Consider the following 23019-nt stretch of genomic DNA (forward strand, 5'->3'; position numbering starts at 1 on the left):
TATCCTACTTTCTGACAGTTTCCATATAGTAGAGGAGGTCTTTCTCTCATTAGTTTTCCCAAAAGCAGTGACAGGTGTTTAGTCACCATTACTGACCGCATTGCTTCCTGTAGGGTGCACTCCACTTACCATCAAAAGGCATGTACTCAATAAACCGCACCTCCAGCGGCTGCTTCTCAGTGAGCGCAACAAAGTCCAGGAGCTCGTCCTCATTTAACCCCTCTCATGACCACACAGTTGACCTGCGCCAAGGCAAATATGAAGGTTAGTCACCTGATCAGAGCAGACATATCCTGAAACAACCCTTTAATGCAGCACATCTTTTACTCAAGAGCTGCACTCATAATTTACTGGTTGCCTAGTTCATAATGCATTGCTTAAAGCTACAGAAGTAGGGATTGCGGCCTCTGATAACTGGCTGCTGTAAACTACATTTCCCATAGTGCAACAGAAAAAAGATCTGATGTATTACCTACATCATTTTGTTCAGCCGATCTCCTAATATGCAGGAGAATAGGATTTTTGCCACACCCCCCCCCCGCCCTCCAGCTGCTGATTGACAGTTGCTGCCTATACACAGTATGGATAGATAACTGCCAATCAGCAGCTAGTGGGCGGAGTTTTCTGCTTCTCATGAATATCCAGGACTACTGGGCTCACGCACATAATGTAGAGGACTACTTATTGTCCATGTTATTCAGGAGGATATCTCTGGATCAGCTGCACAGAACAATGTAAGTGATAGATCATTCTGTTCAGCTTCTCTGTCACTAGTTTATGCTACTCTGAGATAGGACAACATAAACCTACTGACAACGTTTCTTTAAGTATGAAAGTATGTGGAGTGAACGTTACATCTCCTAAAATGCAACACAGCTAAATATACTTTATACACAAATACAGCCAGCAGGGGGCAGCAGTCACCAGTGTGCTGAGAAAGGTAACAGGAAACAGAAGAATTGTGAAAGCAGCTTTGAGAGTGACTAGAGCACTGGCAGAAGTTTCCCTATAAGAAGTTACATTCGGGAGATACATGGATCGATACATCGTAGCAAACGTGTTAAATAAATTAAAACAAAGATTACAAGAAAAAAAAAAAATACAGAAAGTGGAAACATCTGCCGGCGACGAGCGGCTTTACGAGCGACGCTCTTGGATTATTTATCTTAGCACATAGTAAAAAAGCCTCATTACTGCAGACGGTATAAGGGGCTGGTGAAGCCCCCCCCCCCTGCTCTACTGCCTGCGACGGACCCCAGCCAAAGCGCCCAGGCTCCAGACGCGCACGGGGATTCTTGGCGAGGAACGGATCTTACATTTATCACATCGTATTGACCGAAAAAATGTCATTTCCAGAGGTTGAAGAGGAAGGCAATAAAAGCAGAGGAACCTATAAAAGATATAACAAAGAGGGCAAACGCTCCAAAAAACAGCCCAACACAAAAATAGAATCAAGAATAATAGTAATTAGACAAATAAAAATGGACGAAATGCTCCAAAAACAGTGAAAGAAGTAAAAAAATAAAGAGCAAATGTTCCAAAAACTGGAAAAAAAAAAAAAAAATTATAGTTGTAACTGCAAGTATTCCAAGCAAGGCAAAAAAAAAAAAGAAAAGAAAACTAAAGAAATATAATAAAAATTTGCAAAAGCTCCATAAACACTGAAATGGAACAAAAAATAAATGGTAAAAAGAACATTTTAATTAAGCAGCGTATACTGTACACGCCAAAGAAAAACAGCAAAAGAAATACAAAAGTAGCTAAACATTTATAGTAACTAAATAATGTAAAGGAAAAGTGCACATGCATCAAATAAAGAATGACAATGAAAATATATAAAAAAAAATATATAAAAATAAAAAAGTGCAAATGCTTCAAAATTCAAAAATACAAAAAGGGAAAAGAAAACTAGTAAAAAACAACAAAACGCCACCTATAGGCAACACAAGGAATCTGTGACAATTAGTTACATCCAGCTCTTTACTGCCCCTACCTGTGTCAGTATCCACTGCAGTTTTTGCATTGTATTCCTGTAACAGGAAGCACTGAATGTACTCGGGGGGTGGGGGGGTCACTGTCATTTAAATATTTTTTTTTTTTGCAGAAAATCGATAGTACAGGTGATTTTAAGAAACTTTGTAATTGGGTTTATTACCCAAAAATGCATTTTTATCATGAAAAAGCAGTTTGAAGCTCTCCCTCCTGTCTTTATGATTCTCTAGGGAGAGGGGAAGGGTGGAGTGAGATGAGGCGCCAAAACAGGACAACAAAGAGTTAATTTACAGCTAGATCACTGGCTATCTCCTCTGAAGTCAGCACTGACCTCTCTGACCTCTGAATACCAGCTTTCACACAGCTCCCACTGTGTAATCCTTTGTTCTCTGCTCTCTGCTGGCCACTAATCTCCCTCCTCCCCTCTCCATAGGTTACACAGGGCTCGACTGATGTAAATGAGTCGAGATTTCCTGATAATGAGCAGTGGATGACAGAAAGGAGAGGAGGAGGGGGACCTGGGGAAAGTCTTTTGAATGCAGATAATGGCATATTTGCCTAATAAACCCAATTACAAAGTTTCTTAAAATCACCTGGACTATTGATTTCTGCAAAAAAAGAAATAAAAATCCGACAGTGACACTTTAATATAAAATAAAATCTCTTATAAATGGCGCTGAGGAGAGGCAGAACTTGTGCAGATAATGGCGGTTCAGGTTTTGTGCAGATGGTGGGCGGTATAGCCGAGTCTCACCAGGACCCCTGCCCGGCTAGGTGTGATAGACACAGTGAGACCACGTTACCAGGGCCGTCTTAACAGCATTATGGGCTCCTGGGCAGAGGTGCGAATTGGGCCCCTCCTACCCCCCCCCCCCCCCCCCCCCCCGTGGCCGTCGCCATCAAACCCCCCCCCCCCCTCCTTGCAACCCTGCCCCTAGCCAGTACAATTAGTTACAATAAAAAATACAAATTATTGTCAACATAAACTTTAATTCACAACACAGTGTGCATGCCTCACCAAACCAGACCAGGTTGGCTGTATAATACAGGGAGTCTGTGTATACAGGGAGTCTGTGAATATATTACATGCCCCAGATACAATATATTAGACATGTTGCTGTCCCTCTGAATATAAGCCCTGTTGTCTCCCTGTATATTGTATTATACAGTATACATACAGGGAAACAACATGGCTTATATATAGAGAAGGGCAAAACAACATGTCTCATATATACAGAGGGGCAACAACATGACTATTATATATGAGAAGCATGTTGTTTCCCTGTGTACTGTATACAGGGAAACAACATGGTTCATATATGATATAATAGACATGTTGTTGCCCCTCTGTCTATATGAGACATGTTGTTTTGCCCTTCTCTCTATATATATAAGCCATGTTGTTTCACTGTATATTGTATAATACAGTTTACAGGGAGACAACAGGGCTTATATTCAGAGGGACAGCAACATGTCTAATATATTGTATCTGGGGCATGTAATATATTCACCACGTTTCCCTGTTCACTGCGCTGCACAGTACTCCGGCGGCCATCCTCATGGTCTGAGACCTGACTTCGTCCTCAGTTAACACGTGAAGGAGGAGTCTCAGCTGCTGCGTACAGCGTTCACAGACTCCTCTCCCTTCTGGCCTGAGCCTGAGGACCGCCCACGGGTGGGGGGGAGGTTGGGGTGCAGCTGACGGCAGGACTCAGAGCACAGGCACTGCACAGCACCTACAAGGGGGAGCTTGCGCCGTGCACAAACCAGGGACAAGGTAGATGTCACGTCGGCCGGGGGGGAGCGGGGAGCAGCTGACGGCAGCACAGGCACAATACCTAGAAGGGAGCTTGCTTGGGGACCGGGGACAGGGAATATGTCACAATGGGCAGGGGCCCCCTAGGACGCAAGGGCCCCCCGGGCAGCCGCCTACCATGCCCAATGGATAAGACAGCCCTGCACGTTACGTTGTGCAGGACGCTAACCTTCACAGGATTGTAGCCCAGCTCCACTGCCCGCTGAATGCCCTCCATGACTTTATGAAAACCTAAGGGAAGAAAAATAAAAGAAAAATTAATAGTCGTGAGAAAATCACCATGGGCTGTGCACAGTGACAGGTTCAGCTCTGCTAAATCTAGGCCGGAGGCTCCAGGTAACACTTCAGAAGAGGGAGTCTATAGGATGCAGTGTGCAGCTACAGTCTGATGCTGCCATCTAGTGGAGACGAGCAGCAATGTCACTGCCATCACACACAGAGGGGCCGCAGCTCCCCCAGCAGTAGTCACACCAGCTCATGTGATTCTGCTCAGGCTTCCTGTTCATCCTCTGATGGAATTGAAAGATTGTGGAGGGGGGAAAATCTTCACTGAAGTTCAGATACTGACTACACTGCTGCAGGATATGGCAGAAGGCACCGTGTGTTACTGCTGATCTATAGGGCAGAGTGCTGGTCCTGGCATCTTGATCCCTCATGGCATAGAGGCTGCTCCATGACAGCTTCTGTACCCCCCCATAGAGGGAGTCTGAATACCACCGCCAGCTCCCTGCACTGATATCCCGCAATAGAGGGAGTCTGAATAGCACCACCGCCAGCTCCCTGCACCGAAATCCTGCCATACAGGGAGTCTGAATACCACCGCCAGCTCCCTGCACCGATATCCTGCCATACAGGGAGTCTGAATACCATCGCCAGCTCCCTGCACCGATATCCTGCCATACAGGGAGTCTGAATACCACCGCCAGCTCCCTGCACCGATATCCCGCCATAGAGGGAGTCTGAATACCACCGCCGGCTCCCTGCACTGATATCCTGCCATACAGGGAGTCTGAATACCATTGCCAGCTCCCTGCACTGATATCCTGCCATGCAGGGAGTCTGAATACCACCACCGCCAGCTCCCTGCACCAATATCCTGCCATACAGGGAGTCTGAATACCACCGCCAGCTCCCTGCACCGATATCCTGCCATACAGGGAGTCTGAATACCATTGCCAGCTCCCTGCACCGATATCCTGCCATACAGGGAGTCTGAATACCACCGCCAGCTCCCTGCACCGATATCCCGCCATAGAGGGAGTCTGAATACCACCGCCGGCTCCCTGCACCGATATCCCGCCATACAGGGAGTCTGAATACCACCACTGCCAGCTCCCTGCACCGATATCCTGCCATACAGGGAGTCTGAATACCATTGCCAGCTCCCTGCACCAATATCCTGCCATACAGGGAGTCTGAATACCACCGCCAGCTCCCTGCACGATATCCTGCCATAGCGTAAACAGCTTACATACCACTATCCTTGCATTATACTGCCATGCCAACCCCATACCACAACAATACTATCCATGAACTAACCATACTGCTGTCACTACACTATACCATCACTGCCCCATATTACCAACAAAATTTCATGGTCTTGAACAACACCATATCGCCATTACTACACCATCAAACTACCACCACAATACTGACAATACCTCCGCAACACTAAGACACTAAGCGATGGAGAGAGCGCTGGTCTAACACTGCTATCCTCACACCTACATGGCGCCATCACAGACCTCGGGTGACCTGACAACACTTAGTCTGACTCCTGGAACTGCAGAGAAGAGCCCATAGACCACCATCTCTCCACGCTGTCACCGCCTGCTGTGATGTCTGTAACCTATATATCCATAGGTTTACAGACAGAGGGGGGCTGTATTATTTATTAGTATAAAGCAGCTCCCACCTTTCCTGCGCACAATGAACTCGAACTTGGCGGGCACCAGGGTGTCCAGGCTGATATTCAGGACGTCCAGCCCTGCCTCCTGCAGCCGGGGTAACAGCCGCGCCAGGTTGATGCATTTGTGGTCACCGCAATGGTTTTTAACCCTTCGAGTTTCCTCAGTTGTGCTGTAAGGAGGGAAAATAAAAACGATGAAACAAGGAATCTACAACGGTTACCCGTGGAGCAGGCTGCTGTTGACGGATCTTTAAAGGGTTATCCAGCACTACAACAACATGGTTACTTTCTTCCAGAGACAGCAACGCTCTTGTTTCCAGGTCAGGTGCGGTTTGCAATTAAGCTCCATTCACTTCAATGGAACCGAGATGCAAAACTTCCATCCAAACTGGAGACAAGAGCGGTGCTGTTTCTGGAAGAAAGTGGCCATGTTTTGGAGCGCTGGATAACCCCTTTAATGCTGTCCATAGTCATGTCCTGCTGTATTATGACGCCAGCCGACGCAGCAGGTCCTCACCTATGATGTCCACCACATCGGGTCGGATGAGGGGCTCCCCGCCGGTCAGCCGGATCTTGTCCACTCCTTCCTGTACAAACAGTCTGGCCAGAGTGAGGATCTCCTGAGCGGTGAGAAGGTCGCCCTTCGGGGTCAGCTTCACGCCTTCTTCTGGCATACAGTACTGACCTGCGGGAAGTGTATATGCCCATAAAATTACCGCCAAAACTACCAACAGAAGTATGTGACTAAAGCCTATGGCTGCATCCAGGTTCTCCAGGCAGCCCTAGGTCCACATCCAACTTCTACAGCCGCGGGGAATCAAACACTGAGCGTTCAGGTTCGGAGAACGTAGCTGAACCTCAACATTTTGACAGGTTCACTCAATGCTAGTAAGTGCTAAAAAGGTATTATTGTGCACTATATAGCCCTATCAAGTGTTTACTGTATGGCACTATATTATTATTTGTGCACCATATATCATTTATGGCACTATTTTGCAGGCTATTCTGCTATATATGCTGTAGTATATGAGCAGTGTATGATGCTATGTGTAGCAGCATTATTTGTGCACTATATGGCACTACTGTGCAGAATTATGTAGGCAGGAGGATTTGGGCACTATACAATAACGTAGGTTGACATATTATGGTGTTATTCCTTAGGCACTATATGGTACTGTTCTGTGTTTCACTATAGGACACTATGTGCAGTTCTATATAGGCAGTGTATAAGACCATAGTTCGGCATATAATGCTGGTATTACTGAGGCACTATATGCACAATTTTGTGTGTTCACTTCATGCTAATATTTAGTAGAGAAGGGAAGAGCTGTGTCGGCTCAGTATGGCAGTATTATATGAGCGCTCTCTCAGTTCAGGACACAGCTATGTTGTCAGCAGTAGCAGAAGGTATACAGTATTTCATTTGGTCGCTCTGTGTCAGTCCAGAGAGTTGGCTGTTTTTGACCCTTCCTTGTTGCTGTAGTGGTAGCTCTCCTGGTAACTTATACTGTACGGAGGGGTTATATGGCGGCACTACTCACATCGCAGGTTACACTTCTCGGTCAGGGAGATCCTCAGGTAGCTGTGCTGTCGGCCGAAGCTGTCAGTCAGGAAGGCGGAGAAGGGCAGCGCGTGATCCCGGATAAATCGCTTTCTGTCTGCGCTGGAGGTTATACCCTGAGGAGATGGAAAACAGGAAAAAAAATGCAGATTAGCTTACAGTGAGCTCAGCCGCCTCGCTGAATGTGCAGAGCTTTGTCTATATATTGTGTGTGTGTATATATATATATATATATTATATACACACACACACACACACAGACCTGAATCTGGTCTCATTCCGTAGCAGTTTGTTCCCCCACCCCATGCTTTACACTGCAGTTCCATTTCAGAACAGTTATAGGCTATGTTCACACAACGTATATTTTCGCAAAACCACGGCCGTTGTACAACAGCCATGATTATTACGAAAATATACGTTACCTTGCCGCCTATGTGATCCCGGCCGGAGAGTATACACATAGTATACGCTCCGGCCAGGATCCCTAGCGATGCCGCAAACAACTGACATGTCAGCTTTCTGCGGCCTCTATTCATTAAATAGTGGCCGCAGAAAACCCTGTCAGTGTACACTGTGGAGCGAGCGGCTCCGGCCATAGTGTGCATAGTGTGGGGGGGGGTTCTGATGCGGGCGCGCACGGATGCACCCTCATTAGAACTCTGCAGCTGCAAAGATCATTCGGCCAGTACTGCTGGATGGCCGGTCTCTTACATAGTCTGAACATAGCCAGATAGTGATCAGTCACATTGTCCATTTGTACAAGTTCCTCCTCTTGTCCCTCATGCTTTACACTGCAGCTTGGCTTTATTGGTTGAAATCAGTGCAAGGATGACAGTCGAGCCTCTGGTGAGGGAACAGCACATGAGGTATACGACCTCCGTGACAGGGCACAGCCTGGATGGATGCATTGTGCAATGTTTTCCTGCGTTTCCTGCAGAACAGCGAGTACCTGTCAGGCGGGGGAATGGGGGAGGGGGGGCACCGGTGAGAAGAACCTGCACGTCCGGTATGAGAGCTGTCTGTCACCGAGATACCATCAGGGCAATAAGGGGTTACCAAGCATGTAATATCATTTGCTCTAAATAGGGAGAATGTTTTTGAAGCCAAATCCACACACTACCACTTCTACTACGGATCTGGCTAATATGTTTAAAAAAAAAAAAAAAATTCCAGTAGTGACCACTAGGGGGCTCACCCTGTATACACAGCAATTATTCCAACATCGCCCACTAGTGGTAGTGTTGAGAAAAATCTACTGCGTCCAGACAAACAGGGTTGTGGGAAATTTACTATGATAGAAAAAGCTAAAATCAGATTCTTCCGGTTTCCTATGTACTATTAGTCACAAGGCCACCATAACAAGTAATATGACAGCTGTGGATATTAGATTACAGCGTTACTGACAATGAGGGCGCTGTGTCCTTACTATCAGGCGGTCACATGACCAGTCATTCAGAGTGCAGCAGATATACAGCGGAAATTACATATATTTAGCCGTATAATCAGGAAGACCCAGGAACTAGCAGGGACTACACCAGCCAGACTATCTATCAGTTATATGGTCTCCATTGTGGTTTTTCCATTTTTTGTTTTCAGAAAAGAAACCAATCTAAATCTTTCAGGCACAGCACCACCTCTATCCCCAGGTTGTACATAATTCCATTCCATTACAGTCATTGTAGCTGAGCTGCAGTACCAGACACAGCCTAGAGACAGGGGTGGGGGCGCTACCATGTTTCTAATCCTACAAAACACTAGAGCTGGATCTGATTGTGCTCAGCAACAATAGATAATAAATAATAATAATAATAATAATAATAATAAATAATAATAAAAGCAACAACCCTGACCTCTCTGTTCCAGTAAATACTCCCCCTGTATGATGTTGTTCCTCCAGGAAATATATGATTAAAGAGCCAACTGGGTGTTACCAGCTGGGGGCGTGTCCCTGCGTTGTCTGGCCAATCAGTGCATACCATATGTGTATGCACCAGGTAACACCCAGTTGGCTACTTATACAGTGCCAAGAGAAATAACAGAGGAACAACACCACATAGAGCTACAAAAAGAGATGATGCAGAGTTGTTCTTTCATAAGGAATAAAAGGATTTACTAAACCTTACTGGTCAGTGGAGTTCACTTTAAAAAGACTTGTCATTAGTTTCTGCTACCCTGAGATAGGAAAGCCTAAACCTGCTGTCAGAGAAGCTGAGCAGAATGATGGATCACTTACATTGTTCTGTGCAGATGATTCAGAGATATCCTCCTGACTAACATGGACAGTATAACTAGTCCTCTCTGTTATGTGCATGTGCTCAGTAGTACTGGATATTCATGAGCACCAACACAAACTAGGAGTAGCTACTAGGTAGTGTTGCAGCTAGTCGGGTGTTGGGTCACGGTGGCCAGGAGCGGTGTTGGAGCCCACCCCCAGACACTGTGTTTGAGGTAAGGGTAACCCAAAAGCAGTTGCGCACAAAAATAGAGAAGAGTCCAATGACTTAACCAGAACAAGTTCTTTACTGGTAATTTCAGTGCAATACAATACAATGCTGGTAATAACTGCCCTGACAATATAGGAGAGGGATCCCAGGTGTTAATAAGATTTTCTCAGGGGACGGCTACCCCTCCTGAGGGTTTAGCATTGCATACTGGAGCAGGTCTCTCAGTATGAAAATCCCTCTCTTTTTGGCTGTGTCTTAGTCACTGTGTTCATAGGAAGACTTGTACATACAGTGAGACTTAGGGGCCTATTCCATGGGAGCGATAATCGGCAGAATGGGCCCGATTCGGCAGATTATCGCTCGGTGGAATAGAGAAAACGATCGGCCGATGATTGTGTCATTGGCTGATCGTTTATTTAGGGCCAGACCTAAAATCATCGGTCCCTCACCATGCATCGCTACAGTGGAGTAGCAGTACACGGCGGGCGACCGACGATTTGAGAAGTGCAGCATACATTACCTGGTAGAACTTCTCCAGGGAGGAAGAAGGAGCGGAGGAGAAGTTCTACCAGGTAATGTATGGTGCAAGGGCTGCAAGGACGCTCATCGGGCCGTGGAATAGGCCCAGTAAACAAGAGCCGATCGAGCAGATTGGCGCTCATTTACATGGTTGATCGGGCCCCCATCGGCCTGTGAAATAGGACCCTTAGTGGACCACTTGTACCGGGACACTACAATTCTCCTGCATATTAGGAGAACGGCCAAAGAGAATGATGTAAGTAATACACCGATCTGTTCAGCAATTATGTCAGTAGTTTATGCCGCCTTCATTTAAGGCAGCATAAACCTAATGACAGATTCCCTTTAAGAAGTTTTTTTTCCCTTCTCTATCTTATTGCACGAAAAAGTAAATAACCATAAGATTACACGACAAACAACAATGAACTCAATAGTGAGAGAGGATGGGATGTAGTATGAGCAGGACAGATGAGGACAGGAGGGGTCCCAGAATACAGGACCATACCCCCGCCCCACTGTCTGCCCCCACTCCCCCTCCACCCCGCTCGGATCCTGAGGGTCAGGAGCGGCAGCAGCCTTGTCTTCTGTTCTCAGGAACAAGTTGTACTCATCTCGTCCTCGGCCACAATCTTCTGATTAATTCACCGGTAAATCCCTGGTAATCCACTCATGTTATACGGAGGTGGAATTAATATACCGGAGGTCGGAGCGGATTAGGAGCAGCATAGACAACGCTGGAGCTCCGCAGCCTGGTCACCCAGCTTTCCCATGTATCTAAATGGCAAATAACAGGGGACCGGAGGGAGCAAGAACTAAGAAGACCGGTGATCAAGACTCTATACCAGTAATGCAGGATTCACACGTCACTAAATATCCAGGCTGACTGCCGTTCAGGTCTCTGGGAAAGCTGGGTGACAAACACTCCTAGAGCTGTAACAGAGGCCACATAGGTGTCACCCAGCTTCCCCTGAACGATCTGACCAAGACAACGCCAAGTCTCTCAGCATCAGCAGAGAGGCATGATGGGAGTTATAGTTCTGCAGTGGCTCAAGAGACGAGGGTGGAAACAACCGTCATGTATTAGATCAGTGATGGGGAACCTTCGGTTCTCCAGCTGTTGCAAAACTACAATTCCCATCATGCCTGGACAGCCGAAGCTAAAGCTGGAGAGCCAAGGTTCCCAATCCCTGTATTAGAGAGAGGGTTATGCTTCTGTACAGAGTGGAGACCTCCCTGCTGTATGGCATGATGGGAGTTGTATTCCCACATCAGGTTGGAGGCCACCATCACATGCCCTGGAGTCAGGGTGGTGAGTGGGGACAGGAGTGGCCACTCACTTATCTCTGGAGGCCTGCGGGCTGCCGGACGCTTATCACATGTTCACAGGGAGAGAAGAGAAGGGGCCAGGGGAATATAATGATTAACAGCCCCAAACTACAAAGTCACAAGTCGCATGCTGACACAGCGTGACACTGTGCTGGGGGAAGGGGGGCGGTCACTGTGCTGGGGGAAGGAGGCGGTCACTATGCATGACCCTCATGTGAATCCGCGGTTATTATCTATGAATTATCCACAACCAGAAAGCGATGGCAAATCTGCTGCTGTATCTGTACTGGGGGTGGGGGATATGCTAAACAGATCAGGAGTCTATTACTACTCCAGAGCTTCACTCACTATTCTGCTAGTGGGTCGCTGAGTACATACAGTACATTACATTACTTATCCTGAGTTACCTCCTGTATTATACTCCAGAGCTGCACTCACTATTCTGCTGGTGGGGTCACTGTGTACATACATTATATTACTTACCCTGTACTGATCCTGAGTTACATCATATATTACACTCCAGAGCTGCACTCACTATTCTGCTGGTGGGGTCACTGTGTACATACATTACATTACTTATCCTGTACTGATCCTGAGTTACATCTTACATTATACCCCAGAGCTGCACTCACTATTCTGCTGGTGGGGTCACTGTGTACATACATTACATTACTTATCCTGTACTGATCCTGAGTTACATCTTACATTATACCCCAGAGCTGCACTCACTATTCTGCCTCAGGTGACAGTGGGTACGGCATGTACAGATCATACACTGCTCTGTGGATCTTGCTATCGGATTGATAATAACCAGTGTAATGCTTAGTATTTATTTGGGGTGTGGGAGGAAACCGGAGAATATATAAGCTGCAGGCAGATTTGGCTCCTGGTCGGATCACATGACCCGCAAACAACAATAAAAACAACACAAACCTTCTTCTTGGCAAATAAACCAGCAAAACAGGCCAAATCCTATAATAATGGAGCAGGATCAGCAGCAGGGCCTGGTGGGGAGGAGTATTACAGGTGTATATAGTATATACATGGTGCTTACAGAATGCGGTCACACCTCATGGCCACTGATAGCGCCGTATCATATAGCGGAGCACAATGGAGTGACTGCAGCGGTCAGCCATCTACATACAGAAGAGACTGGAGATCAGAGCCGTCATGTGACTATGGAAAAACTTGGAAAAGACTTGGAATAGTCAGACATAAACAAATGTGGTCACTTCATGACTTGTACCATGTGACCCACCTGATTCTCATTCACAATGAAATTCACAACAGTCAGTATAAGGCCATGTTCACACTAAGTAAGCGCTGCAGAAATCACAGCTGTTGTTACAACGGCCATGATTTCTGTGGTACTTACATAGTGCTGCAGGCTGACGGAATCCCGGCCGGAGTGTATACACATGTCAGTTTTCTGCAGCCGCTATTCAGTGAACAGAAAACCCTGTCAGTGCGCACAGCGGATCGAGCAGCTCCGGCCGCACTGTCATTGTGTGCTGTGGGTGCGCTGTGATGCAGTACCGGCCGTTCCATGACCGGCAGTATATAGGAGTATACAGGAGAGTACCTGCAGGGACACATAGGGCAGTATACAGGAGAGTACCTGCAGGGACACATAGGGCAGTATACAGGAGTATATAGGAGAGTACCTGCAGGGACACATAGGGCAGTATACAGGAGAGTACCTGCAGGGACACATAGGGCAGTATACACTTAAGGCAGTATACACATAGGGCAGTATACAGGAGTATATAGGAGAGTACCTGCAGGGACACATAGTGCAGTATACAGGAGAGTACTGCAGGGACACATAGGGCAGTATACACTTAAGGCAGTATACACATAGGGCAGTATACAGGAGTATATAGGAGAGTACCTGCAGGGACACATAGGGCAGTATACAGGAGTATATAGGAGAGTACCTGCAGGGACACATAGGGCAGTATACAGGAGTATATAGGAGAGTACCTGCAGGGACACATAGGGCAGTATACACATAGGGCAGTATACAGGAGAGTACCTGCAGGGACACATAGGGCAGTATACAGGAGTATATAGGAGAGTACCTGCAGGGACACATAGGGCAGTATACAGGACAGTACCTGCAGGGACACATAGGGCAGTATACACATAGGGCAGTATACAGGAGAGTACCTGCAGGGACACATAGGGCAGTATACAGGAGTATACAGGACAGTACCTGCAGGGACACATAGGGCAGTATACAGGAGTATACAGGAGAGTACCTGCAGGGACACATAGGGCAGTATACAGGAGTATACAGGACAGTACCTGCAGGGACACATAGGGCAGTATATAGGAGTATACAGGAGAGTACCTGCAGGGACACATAGGGCAGTATATAGGAGTATACAGGAGAGTACCTGCAGGGACACATAGGGCAGTATATAGGAGTATACAGGAGAGTACCTGCAGGGACACATAGGGCAGTATATAGGAGTATACAGGAGAGTACCTGCAGGGACACATAGGGCAGTATACACATAGGGCAGTATACAGGAGTATATAGGAGAGTACCTGCAGGGACACATAGGGCAGTATACAGGACAGTACCTGCAGGGACACATAGGGCAGTATACACATAGGGCAGTATACAGGAGTATACAGGAGACTACCTGCAGGGACACATAGGGCAGTATACACATAGGGCAGTATACAGGAGTATACAGGAGAGTACCTGCAGGGACACATAGGGCAGTATACACATAGGGCAGTATACAGGAGTATACAGGACAGTACCTGCAGGGACACATAGGGCAGTATACAGGAGTATATAGGAGAGTACCTGCAGGGACACATAGGGCAGTATACACATAGGGCAGTATACAGGAGTATATAGGAGAGTACCTGCAGGGACACATAGGGCAGTATACACATAGGGCAGTATACAGGACAGTACCTGCAGGCGGGAGACTCACCTGGGCTGTCCCCGCAGTACTGGGCACCTCCACCGCTGGGGCTCCGGACACACATCCCCGCCTGGCGCCCCCTAGGGGTCTGGCATGCTGGAGGGTGGCCCGTAGTATCCCGCACACCCGCCCCCCGCTCACTGCCATGTCCCGGGCTGCGCTGGAGCTGATCGGCCGATCTTCAGCCCTCACTCTCCACTACCAGAACCAGCAGCAGCTAATCACAGAGCACGCTGTCACTCACAACCAATCACCGTCCGATCTGTCACCCCAACAACCAATCACATTGTCCTCTGTCACCTCAGGAGCCAATCACAGTCCTGCATGTCACAGCCACAGCCAATGAAAGCCAAGCCTGTCAGAACAACATCCAATCAGCAGCGGATTACACAAGCCGTGGTGGTTTTCGGGAGTTGTAGTTTCATTGTGCTTTTATTTTATTGTGCGCGTGTTTATCGTGTGCTGGGACAGTGTGTGCGGGCTCCCCCTGCTGGCAGCTGGACTTACTGCACCAGACGCATCGGATGAAATATTTTAATTCACATATTGGATGTAATGTTTTTACAACCTTTAAAATAAAGGGAGAGCTATATGGCGCTACCCCTTGTCAAGACTGTCCCTTAGCAACCAATTACTGATCAGCTTTCACTCTACCAGAGCATGTGAGAAGTGATTGGTTGCTATGGGAGCTGTGATTGGTTGCTATTGGCAACAAAGAGAATTTTACCATAAGAAAGCACCATAAATCTCCCCAGTCTCCCCCAACCTGTGGCCCTTTATCTGTTGCAACTACAACCAGGGCCAGCCTTAGCGTATATAGCGCCTAGTGAAGAATTTTCTTTTATAACATGGGCATACTGCCTGTAAATCAATGAGGCGTCAAAACCGACGGTCCACCGATTCTGTAAAGACTCTGCAACGTTTTCCTACTGCCCAGCCCATCCCCAGCCTACACTGTATATACTGCTTGCACAGACCCACACACTGTATATACTGCTTGCACAGACCCACACTGTATATACTGCTTGCACAGACACACACATACACACACTCTATATACCGCTTGCAGAGACCTAGACACATGTAACCATACAGGCACACACTGCATATATACTGCTTGCAGAGACACAGGCATACTGTATATATACTGCTTGCAGAGACACAGGCACGCTCTGTATATGTGGTGTCCCACCACGGGTGTTGCTATTGGTTACACCCCTCGCAAATGCCTGTACTTATTGTAAGTGGTGATGTAGTAGTGATAAAGTTTTGCCACTAGATGTCGCTATTGTAGATGTATGTACTCAGATATTGCACGGCTGTAGTATGGAAAGGGTTGTTTATTTGTGTCACATGGATCTGTGAACCTATGGGAGTTTCTTCTTCTTTTATACTATCATCTCTCTCTTCTTATTCATGCACTCTTCACCAATTCACAGTGGAGCTGTGGATAGGAAATCACGTGGGTAGAGGAAGTGTGTGGTCTTTTGAATTGGACGTTTTAGGGAAAGGATGCAAGCTAAAACGCTCCCTACAGTGGTCCCTTTGGGTCCTGGCCATCTGCCAGGACCCCAGCTTTAGAGATGTAGTCTTAGTCAGGTTCCTGTATGGTGAGGAAGCAAGACAAGACACACCTAACAGTTTCTCTTCAAGTAACCTTACTCAACGATATACAGTGTGAAAACTCTTACAGGAGAGGACAAGTCAGTGATCATCTCAATGCACGCTGTGGACTAGGAGAGTCACAGTGTAGGACAGTATCCACTAAAGGCAAAAAAAGCTAGGAACTGATCCGGATAGAGCAAAGTTGCTAGAAGCCTATGAACTCTATCTTGCAGCGCAGGTGTCAGCAGGAAATCCTCAGCATTCCCCTCATCCCAGGTAACAGGGTTTGGGACTTGAGTAACCCTCTAGGACGGGTCTCCTGGTAGGTAGAGAAACAGGTGGTTCATTCCGACAAGAGTCGATGCACGGGCACAAGTACTGTCTCTCAAGTATTCTTATATCTCTACCTTATCCTCCAACCTCCTGGCAGAGCACAGTACTACTTGGGTTGGGACTCTCACAACATCCTCCTCTCTGCTCCTCTGATTCTTCTACGTATCTCTCAGCACGCAACTCAGTCAGCACGACTGTACTCCTCGCTATTCTCCTGTCACAGATCTGGATCCTGTACGATTAAGTGTATTATCAAGTGTGTTATCAAGTGTAACTTATACTGTCAAGGCAAAGCTGTATGTTCTGCTGCACACAAGGACTTTCAGAGTAAACAAGAGATTATTTATGGTGATTCTTTAACCCGCACCAACACAGTATACACACACTCCTTGGGACATTTCCCCTTTCTGTGTATCCGTCCCTTTAAACTAAAACCAGGCCGGCACTGGTGTCTCGACACAACACCCTAAGGTCCGGCTACATCTCGGCCAACCACCACAGAAGTGGCATCCCACCTGTTCCTCCGCCATAGCACCGCGGGGGCTCACCACATATACTGCCTGCAGAGACATAGGCACACTCTATATATACTGTTTTCAGAGACACAGACACCCTCAGTATATACTGCATGCACAGACACATATACAGACACGCACACTTAAGGCCCTATTATACTAAGCAACTATGGGTCACTATGGCCAATAATCGCTTAGTGTAATAAAAGGCAACTATGTCTGCTCCCACCAAGTGAATACTTCCTACAGGGGTACGTACCTCCTCCCACGCCTCATTTATCATGAAGCAGGTGTAGATACAGTACGCAGGGTGCAGGTTTGGGCGCCTGGCCGGCCAGATTCTCTAAGAGGTGTGCGCCCCTTAGTAAATTTGGCAGAGGAAAAGGGGCGGAGCCTAATTTAAGACTGGCGTACGATCTTGATAAATTCCCCCCAGAGTAGTATAGAGGTGAATATCACACTTACCTGTGGAGGTTGTGTGGTCATTGTATAGGGCCAATCTCACTTTTCTCCTGCCCGGGCAGATCCAGAACTGCATATAGACGAGGACTCACAGAATTTTTTTGGCTCTGCACTTCCAGCTGGGACAGAGAATCCAATGGCCGCATCAGGACTTTGCTTTTCGGTGTATAAGGATTGCGTGTTTTAAGGCTGGACTGGCTGCTACTCATGAATGACAATAAAGGAGATGCTGCCGCTGTAAACATGACTTTATCTCGAGGGGAAGACTCTCATGGTAATCTTCAGTAGGGGCCAAAGTACATAGGAGGAGGAGGCCCCGCAGGCACATTACATCAATAGCCCTCCTGTCCCTCCAGCGTCAGCCTATGGAGCCAACAATCATCACAATCAAAATTAACAATCAAAAATTTTTGAACAAATTAAACAAACTATTGAATCTGTAAAAAGGTAAAAAAAAATAAAAATTCTTGGGCCTTCTAGATTAAAGAGGTATTTTTAAACTTTTTTATTGATTCAGGATAGACCACCAATATCTGATCAATGGGGGGGGGGGGGTGATGTGGTGAGCGGATGGTGTGACGCCACTACTGGTGGTGGGACGGCCGATCACTTGCTAGGTGGAAGTGTGACGCCACTACTGGTGGTGGAGGGCCGAGATACAGCCGGACCTTTGGTTTTGTCACGTGACGCCAGTGCCTGGTGGGCACACAGGTGTGTTGGCACGCCTGCTATTAAAGTGTAAGGCCGGTTGTACCCTTCTCCCCTGTGGTCGGTGTCCTGTCGGGTTGCGGCTGGGTCCCTTGGGATAGGGTTGTCACAGATGGCCGGAGCGGTGTAGTGACCCTCCCGAATAGTAGTAGGACCCGTCACCCACAGAAAGGGGAACTGTCCCAAGGCTGCAGTGTGAATGCTGTGCAGGTGGTGGTGAATAATCACAGTTGATAACGTTGACTTGGTTTTACTACTTGTAAATGTGCAGCAGGTAATACATTGGACCTGGCGACCTGCAACCTGGCCCCTCACCCCTGCCACTCCACTGCCCCTCACCAATCACTCTTGTGACCGCAAGCATTGTTTTGCCGGCAGCCGCGCATCTATAAGGGGGCAACATGGGAGGGGGGCCATCTATAAGGGGAAAACATGGGGGGCATCTATAGGGGGAGCTACATAGGGGGCATCTATAAGGAGGCAACATGGGAGGGGGGCCATCTATAAAGGGGGCAACATAGGGGGGCATCTATAGGGGGACAACATGGGGGTATTTATAGGGGGAGCTACATAGGGAGCATCTATAAGGGGCAACATGGAAGGGGGCTATCTATAAGGGGACAACATGGGGGGGCATCTATAGGGGGAGCTGCATAGGGGCATCTATAATGGGGCAACATGGGATTGAGGCATCTATAGGCGGAACTACATAGGGGGCATCTATAAGGGGGCAACATGGGGGGGGGCATCTATAAGGGGACATTATGGGAGGGGGGGCATCTATAAGAGGACATCATGGGGGGTGGCATCTATAGGGGGGCTACATAGGGGGCATCTATAAGGGGGCAACATGGGAGGGGGCATCTATAAGGGGGCTACATAGGTGGCATATATAGGTGGACAACATGGGGGGCAATATAGGAGGGCCATCTCGAAGGAGGGAACATAGGGGACCATCTATATATAGGGGGCAACATGGGGGGGCATCTATAAGGGGGACAACATAGGGGATAGGGGGATAGGTATATAAAAGGGGATGCACAGGGGGGGGTCCATCTACTATAGGGGGACTAAACAGAGGGGGGGAGCTCTTTAGGAGATGCACACGGGGCCATCTATATGGAAGACTGAACAAGCCATCTATAAGGTGGCTACACAGAGGGGGGCATATACTATAAGGGGGTCACATAGTGTTAGGGCTACCCACTGCAGTTTGTAGAGAGATGAGGATGGTGCCGGAGTGAGGAGCCTAATATGTTTGTCTGGCAGATTCTGTGCATTCGTGGCACGGAGAAGTTCTCATATAGGCCCAGGGCAGATGGAGAAGAAAATGAACACAACTCTGATCAGAGAAGACGTCCCCCGTGAGTCACCTGATATAACTGCACTGTAATGTATATGTTGTACAGACCCTGTGTAGAGCTGGGGCTACCTCTGTATGACTGGATGAGGTGATAGTGTTCTGTGTACCTGACCTCTTGAACCAGGGCCCAGGAGACATTGGCTACGCCCCTGGGATCTTGATATACACTTGATACAGTTCCAATAAATACTCGAACATAAAACCACCAGATCTGTGTGATAAATGCTTAGTAGGATGTAGTAGAGTTGGTAGAGTTGTACTGAGGTAGCGTAGTAGAGAGGAGGGTGCCGTGAGAGGCTCAACCCAAATAGTAATGTGCTCTGCCGGGATATTGGAGTATGTAGAAGAATACTTGTAGAAGAAGAAGAAGAAACAACCTGTGCCCATGTATTGACCTTTTCCTATAGTCTTCACCACACACCACTGACTGTCCCTGCAAATATCCCTAAAGAAAACCATAATCTGTGAAACCAAGAGAAAAACACACTGGGGTCCCTGGTACCATAGAGAGGGAATGTGGTAGGCATACCTCCCTTACATCCTGGATTCGGTGTTACAGTCCCGAAGTTCAGTGTCCCTGCCCTGCAGCGCCCTCACTCCTCTCCTGCTTGGCCCAGATGTAATGTCATGTCTGGAGCCAAGGGGAGAGAGCATGCGCCGCGGGGGTGGAACAGGGGACTTCTGATGAAGGAAGCCTGCCCCGGCATTCTCTGTACATGGGAATAGCAGCTCCAGGGGGAGAGACTGCGAGGGAGCATTGTGATAGGTGAGTATCCTTTTGTTTTTCTTTATTTTTCACATTGAAGCTACTGCTTAGGTCTATACTATGAGGGGAGGGGTATACTATGTAGGACTATACAATGTGGGGGCTACAAAGGGGACTATACTATGTGGGGCTATACAATGTGGGGACTACAAAGGGGACTATACTATGTGGTAGGGCTGGGTGATAATGGCCTAAATCAATATCGCGGTTTATCGTACATGTAACCACGGTAACGATAAATCGAACTATAATTATGACACGCCCCTTTTAAAGCCACGCCCCTTTTGAAGCCCCATTTTCCGATGGTGATACAAACATAGATTTATTCCATATAACAATATGCAGCAAACTTCACAAGTAATACACAATGTTTTGGCGTCTCCTAGTGGCACTTGGAAATGGCGTAGGAGAAGCCAAAACTTTGTGTATTAATTGTGAAGTTTGCTGCATATTGTTATATGGAATAAATTCATGTTTGTATAACCATCAGAGTATTTTTTACTAGCTGACTTGATCCAAGGTCTGGGATTCATATGCTGGCAGCCACAGTTCGTTACGTGTGCTGCCTATATTGTTTGCTATATCTATCTGTATATACAGTATATATTCAGATGATAGATAGATAAAAGATAGATAGATAGGGGATAGACAGATAGGAGATAGATAGATAGATAGATAGATAGGAGATAGATAGATAGATAGGTAGATAGGAGATAGATATAGATAGATAGGAGATAGATAGATAGATAGATAGATAGATAGATAGATAAATAGATAGATAGATAGGAGATAGATATAGATAGATAGGAGATAGATAGGAGATAGATAGATAGATAGATAGATAGATAGGAGATAGATATAGATAGATAGGAGATAGATAGGAGATAGATAGATAGATAGATAGATAGATAGATAGATAGATAGATAGATAGATAGGAGATAGATAGATAGGAGATAGATAGATAGATAGATAGATAGGAGATAGATAGGAGATAGATAGATACGAGATAGATAGGAGATAGATAGATAGGGAGATAGATAGATAGATAGATAGATAGATAGATAGATAGATAGATAGATAGATAGATAGATGGGAGATAGATAGGAGATAGATAGATAGATAGATAGATAGATAGGAGATAGATAGATAGATAGATAGATAGATAGATAGGAGATAGATAGATAGGAGATAGATAGATAGATAGATAGATAGATAGATAGATAGATAGATAGGAGATAGATAGATAGGAGATAGATAGATAGATAGATAGGTAGATAGATAGATAGATAGATAGATAGATAGATAGATAGGTAGGAGATAGATAGATAGATAGATAGATAGGAGATAGATAGGAGATAGATAGATAGGAGATAGATAGATAGATAGATAGATAGATAGATAGATAGATAGATAGGAGATAGATAGATAGATAGATAGATAGGAGATAGATAGGAGATAGATAGATAGGAGATAGATAGATAGATAGATAGATAGGAGATAGATAGATAGAGAGATAGATAGATAGATAGATAGAGAGATAGATAGATAGATAGATAGATAGGAGATAGATAGGAGATAGACAGATAGGAGATAGATAGGACTCAAATCTATCTATCTCTCTATCTACCCCCAGTCACTCAGTGGCTGCGGGGGGTCAGGTATAGGTCGGCACCTCCTTGCTCCCCCGGGCACCGCTCTCTCTCCCGCACAGGAATCCTCGGCCCCTGTCACTCGGTGCTGTAGCACATATATCCGGGCAGAGCCTCACACATGGCCGCTTCCAGCACTGACAAAACATAACGGGGCTCCGAGGATTCCTGTGCAGGACAGAGTGCGGTGGCCAGTGAAGCATGGAGGTGCCGACCCATACCTGACCCCAACCAGGGGCGGTCTTGGCATTTCTGGGGCCCCAAGCGAAGTTGTGTCTGGGGCCCCCCTTAATATGCGTTCCAAAACAATAGACCGCTGTGTGTTGCCCCCAGTAGTATATACCTCTTGTGCGCTACCGCCAGATTGCAGCAGCGAGCGGGGCAGCGGCCCTGTCCAGCGGTCTTGAGCACAAGAGCTGGGCGTGGGGGCCCCCCTGGATGTTGGGGGCCCCAAGCGATCGCTTGGGATGCTTGGTGCCGAAGACCGCCACTGACCCCAACTGTATGTGCGGGAGGGGGGGCAGGGCTCACCGTGCAGCTTCCAGAGAAGCTAGGAGAAGTGAGTGAGCCGCCCGGCAGCAGCAGCGCTGAGCTCACACTGGAGGGGACGCTGCCGCCTGTGCGCAGCCTGTCACATCTCCAGCCCCAGCAGCAGGATCTTCCATCCCCTGCCCTGCACCAGTATATGTGCGCCCTGGCTCGGGAGGTAAATCGGAAGATCACCTTTCCAGTCCCCACCTCTCCACCCGGCCACGGTGGTATGCGGGTGAGGCCGGCGCTGTAATGCTGCTGCACTGTCAGCATGCACCCAGGCCCCCTGCGTAGTGATAGCAGCCTGGGGGTCCATGGGTGCAGTAGCGTTTGATGCCGGTGGTATGCGGGTGAGGGGGCGGGGCCGGCCGGCGCTGTACTGTACACTATTGATCTGGATGAACAGCCTGTTACCACCACACAGGGGGCCTGGGTGCACGCCGACAGTGCAGCAGCAGCTTCCATCCAGAACTATAGTGTACAGTACAGCTCCGGCCGGCTCCGGCCCCTCACCCGCATACCATCGGCAGTCCCGCACCAAACGCTATCACTTATCACTACACAGGGGCCGGGC

The 23019-nt window shown here is 47.4% G+C and overlaps 1 pseudogene; it reads right to left on the minus strand.

Annotated features, from left to right (window-relative positions):
* Positions 1-96: 96 nt before the first annotated feature.
* Positions 97-17639, minus strand: LOC138774797 (molybdenum cofactor biosynthesis protein 1-like; annotated as a pseudogene).
* Positions 17640-23019: the final 5380 nt, after the last annotated feature.

Source organism: Dendropsophus ebraccatus, unplaced genomic scaffold (genome assembly GCF_027789765.1).
Source record: "Dendropsophus ebraccatus isolate aDenEbr1 unplaced genomic scaffold, aDenEbr1.pat pat_scaffold_1121_ctg1, whole genome shotgun sequence".
Classification (NCBI taxonomy): domain Eukaryota; kingdom Metazoa; phylum Chordata; class Amphibia; order Anura; family Hylidae; genus Dendropsophus; species Dendropsophus ebraccatus.